Consider the following 10,019-nt stretch of genomic DNA (forward strand, 5'->3'; position numbering starts at 1 on the left):
TTTATATGCACTTTTAATCATTCACTTATTAATGTTTGGAAAAAAGATATTGATGCCAAAAATGTCTGTCATTCTGGGATTGTGCTAATATACCTTCTAAATTTCTTCTTGACTTTAATTCTTTATAAATTTTCCCATTTTTTAATTTATTACTTGATTTTTTCTTTAATAAATTTATAAAATTATTCATTCTCATTAATTTTTAATGAATGTGCCAACTATAATATTTCATATAGTGAGGGGAGCACATAGAATAATATAACATAGAAGTTTACTTCAGGGATTTTAGACTCAAAGGAGAAAAAAATAGATGGATGACCAAATAGTCATAATATAAATAAGTATGCAAAGCAAAGGTGAACATGGGATTTTAATACCAGTATTCAGTTCTCTTGAGTAGATCTGTGAATTTCAATGTTTGTATTTTAGAACAGATTGGCAAAAGATTTCTTGTATATTGGCACATGTGGCACTTGTATTTTGATCTCGACCACCAATTTTCTCTTACTGGAAATGGCCTGTACCTCTGGGGTGCTGGGCTCATATTGGTGAGAATTAGCATAGTATTACTCCTAAGCATGCCACTCTGACACTTCTTGGTAATCTTCACATGCTGACCACATTCTTGTCCCAGGCTCCTTGCCAACTCCTCTGTACTTTTTAACTTTCCCCTTTGGAATATAAGCTTTTTCAGGGCTGAAATTTTTTTACTTATTTGTATTTATCATGGTAGCATAGCTCAGTCCAAGTATTTATAAATGCATGTTTTTCTATTTATCTGCAAATATATGTCAAAAAGCTGACATTCTATAATTACAGGAATCTTTTCTCTTTTGATAGCAACATTCCTTTAATTTGAATATTATAAAACAAATTGATAAGCAATATTTTCTTTCCTATTTTGAATCAATATGAAATGAAATAATATATGAAAAAATATTTTGCAAACTAAAATATCCTGAGAAAGATTTCAGTTCTGTTTCAACTGTAGTGGTTAAAGATGCTATAGATTATGAAATTTTTTGTTTTTTTCAAGGTAGTAGCATTCAATGATTTGCCCAAAGTCACTCAGCTAAGTAAGTAAGTATTAAGTGTCTCAGGCAGATTTGAATTCAGGGACTCCTGCCTCTAGGGCTGGTGCTCTATCTTAGTGTCATCTAGCTGCCCCTATACTTTATATTTTAACTCAAGAAAGAATAAATAAATGTGAGCACATTGAATGCCTATTTCAGTCTTTTAGAAGTATATTGTACATGATTAAATGAACGAAAAGAAACATTTTATAAATTCTTATTATAGGTAAAGCACTGGGCTAAACACTAAGGTTGTAAATAGAAATAAATATTTCCTTCTCTGAAAAAGATCTTGTTTAAATAGAAAAAGACAACTCATAAAGGAGAGATCAGAAGTAATGTTGATGTAAAGACCTCTTAGGGGAAACCAGTAGACTCAATTGTAAGACCCAACAATCTAGATGACAAATCATCTACTTTGTCAAAAATGGAAATGGGAAATAAATCTTATGTACAAAAGTATCTCACTTAATATCATTTTCATGGATAATAGTTTCTGAAATTTAATCATTTGACAGAACCAGGGACTTTAACATCAGGATCTTCAATAATTATAAGAGCCAGTCACTAGAATTTATTTGACTACTTATATGTTAGGGATTATGTTAAGTGCAGGGGATACAAATAAATGAGAAAATAAGATCATTTTCTTCATGGAACATCTTCCAGGTGAGAAATACAATATCCAAATAATATATAAGATAAATATCATATCAATGGAAAATTATATCAAACAGATGGCATTAATGGTGGACCACTGGGATGGTTGGTGTATATGGTTTGTGTGTAGAGAATAAAAAAGGCCTCTACCAGAAAGTAGCAATTAAAACAAGTAATTCTATAAAGTGAAGGTAAAAAAAAAAAGGGAGAACATCGCAGGTGAGAGGTATAACCATTGTAAAGATAGTGTGATAACAATAATTAGACCTTTGGACCTTGGAGTACATCAAGAGGTATATGGTAGAAAAATGGGCAATGTAGTTAGGAAAATCACCTTGGTAACTAAATGTGGGGTATTTTGAAATGGAAGTAAAAGAGGTTAATTTGAAAAGTGTTTTAGTAATCCATGAGCAAGGTAAGGAGGGACATGCATTAGGTAACCAGAGTGGCACTCTTTGAGTTTAAAGATGAAGCAGATAGGAGACATGTTTTGACAAGAGAAATGGCAATGCTAGCTAACAGTTTATATATTGCAGATGAGAGAGAGTATAGAATCAAGGATGGTCCTATGTGATTAGGAGGATCATGGTGCTCTTTACAGCAATAAGAATGTTTTGAATAGAAAAATATTTTGGTAATACTAATTTTTGTTTTGGGCATTTGAAGTTGATATGTATATGAGATAGATAGTTGAAGATGTCCAAAAGACATTTCTTTTGATGTGGGATTATTGTTCAGGAGAGAAACAAGGGCAGGATATATAAGACTAGGAATTATTTCAAAGCTAATAAGACTTCCAAGTGAGATATAATAGAGGCAGAAGAGAAAATAACAAAGTATAAAAATCTTTGGAGGCATCCATGTTTAAGTAGTTACCCCTTTCATAAAGAGATAATAAAAATGAGAAAAGCAATTAGAGCATTATGAGGAAAACTAGGAACATTCTCAAATGAGAACTCAGAAATAGTGTCCAACTTCCTACCAGTCTTGCCCTATCCATTGTCTTAGTTTTTACCCAGATGCAATGTTCAGAAGAGTAACCTGTTGAGTTAACAACTCTCTATGCACACTCTGGAGAATTTTTTAGTGTATGAGTGATATTAGACATGATCTTTTGGAATATCACTTCTACAGTTATGTGAAAATTTTGTTAAAGAAGCACGAGATTCCCAAATGGAAATGCCAAAGTGGGGAGGGGGGAACTATTCCAAAAGTTCAAGCAAAAGATGAAGAGAGTCTACACTAGGATGATGATTATATGTGTAGATGTGAGAGCTGCTATAGGGGTAGTAAGACTTGGAAAATAACTAAATATGGGATATAAGGTGGAAGGAGAAAGCAAAAATAACTCCAAGGATTTGAATGTAGATTAATGGACAGATATATAGTAAATTTGTAGAGCTTGAGGAATGTATTGTACATGCAATTGAAATGGTTAGTTGAAAATTGTTGAAGTGAAACTGGATCTGAGGGAGAAGATTGGTGATAGCTATCTAGTCCTGGAAGTCATCTGCATGGTCAATAATGGAACACAGGGGAGTAGATAAAAATCTCAAAGACAAAGATAATAGATAGCAACAGAGAGCCCAGGAAGAGCTAGAAATAAGGCATGAGAATAGTATAATTAGCCATCAAACAAATCTCAGGAGAGGTCAGACAGGAGAACTGAGGAAGAAAAGTATTCTGAAAACTTAGAGAGGATATAAAGTCAAGGTGGAGAGGATAAAGTGCCTCAGGCTTTTGGGCAATCAAGAAGGAAAAGAATCATGAAATTGCTTCTGAATTGAATAATTAAGAGATTTTTGGTCATCTTGGAAAGAGCTTTTTTGTTTTTTGTGGTTAGAGGCATATTACATGAGATTTAAAAATGAGAATATTTTCAGACAAAATAAGACTTGTGGAAAGTATAACTTACCCAAAGGGTCAGAAGGTTAATGACTTACTATCTTTGTGTTTCTTCCCTGGGAATAGGTTCCCTGTTGCAGATTAGAATGACTTACTGCTGTTTCATTGCTAGTTGTACAAATAAATTAATCCTTGCCAATAAATACAATAAAAAGTTTTCCTCTACTCTGTTCTCTAAAAGGACTAAGAAATCACTGTTGCATAGTCAATGTAGGGTTGTGCTTCTATCTGTTAGATTTTAGTTTGAATTCAGTTATATACAGACACTTACTAGTTGTGTGACCACAACAAAATCACTTATGCTATCTCACCTTCAGGTGCCTCTTCTGTAAAATGGGATTAGTTATATCTGCTACAGACTTTTCACATCCAGTTTTGGGAGGATATGATGAGTTGGTACCATATATAAAGTACTTTGTAAATCTTAAATTCCTATGAGAAAAGTTATTATTACATTTGGAAAATTTCAATAACCTTTTTCTTATCTTTTTTCTCTTATTAAATTCCCAAACCAAAACAAAGCAAACAAAAAGTCATCTAATTCAAAGAAAAAATAGTGTTACAAGCCACTATTGATGTTTGCATATTAAGATGATTTTCCAAAACAAGAAATATGTGTCATTTATCAATCCCCTCTTCTCCATGGTAACTCTAGGTCAAGAAATATCCTTTAGCAAAATAATTTAATGATGAAGCAAAATGGAATGCCTTGGTCCGCAAAGACAGAAATCTAACAGATGACCTTGTACTTTTTTTTAGGTTTTTTGCAAGGCAAATGAGGTTAAGTGACTTGCCCAAGGCCACACAGCTAGGTAACAATTAAGTGTCTGAGGCCGGACTTGAACTCAGGTACTCCTGACTCCAAGACTAGCCACCCCAAACCTTGTATTTTCTAAGCACAAGCACAAAACTATAACCAAATGATCTTTGACCAGATTACACATTTCAAGAAAAACAATTTTTGATTAAAGAATAATACTTTCTAATTTTCATTGTCTCGGTCAGCAATCAATAGCTGGGGAGGAGTGTTTTTATTTTAAAGCTTTGAATATCTGGACACTATCCTAGGAGCTCCAGAAGGCATGTAAAATCACTGCCAAATAGGATTCATAAGCATCTCAGAGAGTGGGTTGGGCTTGTTTCCTGTCAGGAACCAAAAAGCTATTGATATTCACAAATGCCATGAGATGATTTTAATATTCATATTGGTCCTGTCAGAAGCCAGACACAATATGATGAACTTCTAAAGAAGGGAGAGGCTGAACTCCAAATCAGGTCACTAGCTTTGTATTTTCTGTTTTGTACTTATCTCCTCCCTAATTATACTATGCTCTAACTGCTCTGTGTCCACCAGTAAGTTCTCAAGTCCTTTTTGAATACATGAAATGGAGCTGAATGACTTTCTCTATATATGCTCTTTTAAAAAATGAAATGTATTAGAATTATTTTTTTAATATTATAATAAAGCTGAGCATTTTTGTTTCTATGAGTCTATTAGGTATATATTACAATGGGAGGTTGTTTGACAGATCAATATGTCTATTTCCTTTCCTTGGGTTTATTTGACTTTTAAAGTTTATTTTAAAATTAAGTCAGTGCTATATTTAGAAATCAGAGATTAAACTTGAATGCAGGTTTTTCTGAATCAGAAACTTGTACTGTATCTACTTCACTAAACTGCTTCATATAGTTTCATTGCAAAAAAGGTCTCTTAAAATACCAGGTCTTCAGGCAGCTAGGTAGCACAGTGGATAGGACACCAGCCCTAGAGTCAGAAGTACCTGAGTTCACATGTGACCTCAGACACTTAATAATTGCCTAGCCATGTGACTTTGGGCAAGTCACTTAAACCCATTGCCTTAAATAAATTTTAAAAAATTTAAAATAAATATCAGTTCCTCTAGTAGGAGACAGTGGAAAGAGCCCTGGGTGTAAAGTCAGGAAGAGATGAGTTCAAATTGACCTCAGACATTTACTAAGTATCTGACCTTGGGCAAGACCTTTTACCTCTGTTTGCCACAATTTAATGAAGAAGGAAATGGCAAACCACTGCAAGTTCTTTGCCAAGGAAACCCATGGACAATTTGGTTCACAGGATCACAGAGTTACTGAATATGAACAATAAAAACAACAGCTACACAATGAGACTAGCGGTTGACAAAAAAGGGGCCAATACATATTCTCAGATCAGACACCTATGTGCGCTGTTTGGAGCAACTGACTTTAGCTACAATCATTCATGTGTGCTTGATTTTTAAATTAGAACAGAACATTGGGCAACTCTGCTCAAATTAAGACAGTTGTCATTGTTTGGCAAGATTTCCACCTCCATACTCAGAAGCTAGTTAGGATCATCGGACACTGAAAGAATTAATTTATTTTATCTGATGGTGATAGATTGAAATTAAAACAGAAATGAATTAAATATGTTATAGATAATTACTTTTTGTAACTCAGCTTACTAAGGTGTCAGACTCTCAGTACAATTCTACATGTCAAGTATTATATTCTGACTTCCCATGACAAACAGATGGGCTCTACTAAGGAACAGAAAAAAAATAAAAAAAAAGAAATCAAGCTCAAGTCCCATTTTAACAACATAATCTCGATTTAAAATATCTTTGAGCTCTAAATTTAAATAGATCACTTGAGCCTAAGTCAATTAAACACATGTCTGGCTCCCACAACATTGAAGGCCCACACAGAGGCACAGAGGCCTTCCACGATGCTGCTCACCATCTGTGGTGTAGCATTCCCAGCCCATTTAAAACAAAACATCCATTTGAATTATACCTTTTTGGTAACACATTCAGATGCTATAATTATCCAACATTAAAATTAAAAATACACAAAGTCAGCAAAGGTAAAATAGTAATTACTAAATGTCAATCACACCCAGAAAACTGAAACAATATTTTGATTAGTAGTTAGGCAGAGAGGCAAGAAAGAATAAAGTAGGGAAAGGCCTGATGGAAAGAAGGAATGAAGGAAGGAGGGAGGGAAAAATAAATGATAATATTTTGATTATTACCACAATCATACAGTGGTTAATTTACTTTAATAGCCAATTTTAAATATTAAATTTCATCATATTTTAGCACTGTCAAAAGTTTAAGCTATATATCAGAAATAGACATTCAGAGTAGTTTGCGGTGGTATGGAGAGAGCAGAGTTTAGGTTGTCCTTTTTTTTAAGAAAGACTTTATTTTTTTATTTTTACAATTTTTTCCCCTATTCTTTTTTCCCTCCCCCCACTCCCACAGAAGGCATTCTGTTAGTCTTTACATTGTTTCCATGGTGTACATTGATCTCAGTTGAATGTGATAAGAGAGAAATCATATCCTTAAGGAAGAAAAATAAAGTATAAGAGATAGCAAAATTACATAATAAGATAGCAGGTTTTCCCCCCTAAATTTAAGGTAATAGACTTTGGTCTTTGCTCAAACTCCACAATTCTTTTTCCTGAATACAGATGGTATTCTCTGTTGCAGAGAGCCCCAATTTGTCCCTGATTGGTACACTGAAGGAATGAGCAAGTCCATCAAAGTTTACCATCACCCCCATGTTGCTGTTAGGGTGTACAGTGTTTTTCTGGTTCTGCTCATCTCACTCAGCATCAGTTCATGCAAATCCTTCCATGCTTCCCTGAATTCCCATCCCTCCTTTCTAATAGAACAATAATGTTCCATGACATACATATACCATAATTTGTTAAGTCATTCCCCAACTGAAGGACATTCACTTAATTTCCAATTCTTTGATTTGGGCTGTCTTTTAATAATGTATGAAGGGATTTAAAGGGGAAGGGAATGAGAATTAAATGCCTACTATATGAACAATATTATCTCATTTAAGAAGAATCCCTCCTCTAGATTAGAATAGCTGCTATGTAACAGATGAATACTTATTTTTATTTGTCCAACAAGAATATTTGTCCTGATTTCTTCTGAGGAATTGATGATTTTATTTATTTTCAATCACTGTCAACTGCTATTATATTATATTATAAGCACTGGATTACAATTGCATCAAATTGTATGTGGAACAAGTGTCCATCTAATGTGAAATTTACTTGATAAGTATTTTAAGAAATTTTCCTTTTTAGCTTTAATTTATTTCCATAAAGAATCTATCTATTCTTCCAGAAATATATAAAATAAGTCTAATCTTTCCAAAGGATGGATCTTCAAATAGTTGAAGACAACAATCTCTTAGGTTTCTCTCAACCAATCTCGATTTTCTTCAACAAATCCTCATATGTCATACCTTGTGTTCTTTTAAGGATGAGTTCTATGTCAACTTCAGTCTCTCTTCTCTCTCTCTCTCTATATATATATACATATATATATATTCACATTCTTATGTGGCCCATTAAACAATTTAAATGATTTTGAATTTCTTATTTAGTTTAGCATTCAGTCAATCAATTAACCAACATTTAATTAAGTACATTTTATGCATCAGAGAAGTGTGGTAGTTATTGGGAAATACCAAGACAAAACAATACAGCAGTTCTTCGCCTCAAATAGTTTATATCCTATAAGGCATGTAAAATATACATTTGAAATTACATATACAAAGATACAAAATAAATAACATTAAAAACAACAAAAGTGGCTCTCAAATAACAAAGGAGGAAGTTAGTCTTCAACTATAGATAATAAGATATAGGGTATATAGAGTAATAGGATATAGAGTTTCTTGAGCAAGAGTGTATATGGTTTTGTCTGTGTGTGTGTGTGTGTGTGTGTGTGTGTGTGTGTGTGTGTGTGTGTTTTCTGTGCTTTAGCAAAATCACCTTGGCAGCTGTGGGAAGGGAGAATTCAGTTGGAGAGGCTTGAGATTCTTGAGATTTGAACCCTGATTAGTAATCTCATGCTGATTTAGTTCATAGATAAAATGCTCCAGCCTAGGGTATTGAGTGTATGAGTATACAGATGTCTTAGGAGCGAGAGAATCTGTGAAATAAGTGGAAAGAAAAAAAATTAACAAATAATTGAATATTTAGTAAAAGGGAAAGTAGAGACTTTTAGGATGACACCAAGGTCAGAAACAAGGAAGAATGACTCCGCCTTTGCCAGAAACGGTGACATTTAGTAGATTTTAGGGCAGCTAGATGTTTAATAGATCAGAACACTGTTCCTGAAGTCAGGAGGACCTCCATTCAAGTCTAAAAGTCACTTACCAGCTATTGACCCTGGGCATTCACTTTAACCTGATTGTTTACCATTCAGGTTATTTCCAGTCATCTTGATCCATATCTGGCCTCTAGACCCAGATGACTCTGGAGGGGAAAGTGAGGTTGGTGACTTAGCATAGTTTCCTCACTCAAATTCAATTCATATGTATGTAATGGTATCATCTCCCTAATATCATAGTTTTCTTCAAAAATTATGAACAAATATCATCATATTTTTTTGAGAAAGATTTTATGTCCTGTTACGCACTTTTGTATTTGGAATGGTCATGAAGTATTCAGTGAGAAATATATAAAATGTAGTTGTTGATGTGGACCTGAAGCACTGAAGTATGGAATGGAGTTGTAAGATTTCAATTTTATCAAATGGATTGAGTGATGGACTCCTAGAGAGACTTGGAGTCCAGAAGACCTCATTTTATAATATATGGGTGATGATGTCAAAGTTGTTTAATCACTCAGTATTTTCCAGCACTTACCTAATATTCTAATTTACAAAGATCTTGTTGATATTCATAATTTATTTTGTCAGAGGGAATTTTTACTTTAGTAGCTCACTGTATTGATGGAATCATAGTCCACCAACTAAAAAAAAAGGAAAAAATGGTTGCTAATTTAAGATTGCTGTCAAATTGCTCACTTATAAATTGGCTCAACACCTAGAAAATCTTTTTAATCATTAAAATAATTACACTGTGCAATTTGCAGTGTTTCCCTCTTAATGCCAAATATATAAATCATACCAAAAACTCACTGATCCAATCAGCTATTTGATTACATATACACCAATTATCCATGTTATCAACTCTTCCTATCAGATCCCAAATAAAGGTACATAAGATTTCAGTGGCATGAAATGCAGTTCATACACACTTAGGGAACTATCTATTGAATGCTCCAGTTGGGAGAATATGATTCTTTTGTTTTAGTTTTTGTTGTTTTTATTGCAAATGAATTATTCCTTTACACTTTAAAAAAAAGAAAATAAGATTCCCAATAAAGACTGGGAAATGATGAGTTATATAAAAAGGCCTGATGAAGTATTTCATAGAATCTCAGATTTTAGATTTGGAAGAAAATAGGAAGCTTTCCCATTCAACCCACATTTCCAAATAAATTTATATTATAATCTATCTGAGGAATAATTTACAATTAGGGAATAGGGAAGACTGATGCCTCTGGTG

The sequence above is a fragment of the Macrotis lagotis genome, chromosome 5 (assembly GCF_037893015.1).
Source record: "Macrotis lagotis isolate mMagLag1 chromosome 5, bilby.v1.9.chrom.fasta, whole genome shotgun sequence".
NCBI classification, from domain to species: domain Eukaryota; kingdom Metazoa; phylum Chordata; class Mammalia; order Peramelemorphia; family Peramelidae; genus Macrotis; species Macrotis lagotis.